This window comes from Danio rerio, chromosome 1, assembly GCF_049306965.1.
Source record: "Danio rerio strain Tuebingen ecotype United States chromosome 1, GRCz12tu, whole genome shotgun sequence".
In the NCBI taxonomy this organism is placed as follows: domain Eukaryota; kingdom Metazoa; phylum Chordata; class Actinopteri; order Cypriniformes; family Danionidae; genus Danio; species Danio rerio.
In genome coordinates, this window is record NC_133176.1 from 2,365,001 (window position 1) to 2,365,650 (window position 650).

The window sequence follows — 650 nt, forward strand, 5'->3', positions numbered from 1 at the left end:
ATTGGCTGATTAGATATGTGCGTTAACAAGCAGTTGGGCAGGTGTACCTAATAAAGTGGCCAGTGAGTGTATACTATTCAGCTCAAAAATCAAGCTGCAGGTTATTTGTATTACACATAAGAGCACTGCAGATCAAAAAAATGTATGAGCAGTTCAGGGAAAAAATTAAAATCACTTTTTTTTTTTCTTTTGAAAAGTAAATAAATTTGTGCTATGAACTTTAAGGAACATTATTTTCGCAAAGCAAAGATAGGCCTAATATTGTATTGTAATTTTTTTTTAACCCAACACACACTATGACTAAATCACACAATAATTACTATAGTGATTTTGTCATGTGGGGGTTCTCGTCTGAATAATTGACTCCACACTGTTGAATTATTAGAAAATAATACAAACTAGAAGTGGTGATATGCTGTTATACCTCAAGCGTGCATTATTTTCCAATAATTCAACAGTCTGGAGTGTATCTGTGAAATAAATCATTCAGCACATTGATATGAAGCTGTAATGCGCTCGAAATCTGCCGGAACTACTTTAACTCTGTGTTAATTAATGATAACTACAATGTTCCTCAGCCAATCAGAATCCAGCATTCAACAGTCCGGCAGTATAAAATGTAAATAATGAACACTCTGCAATAACAGATA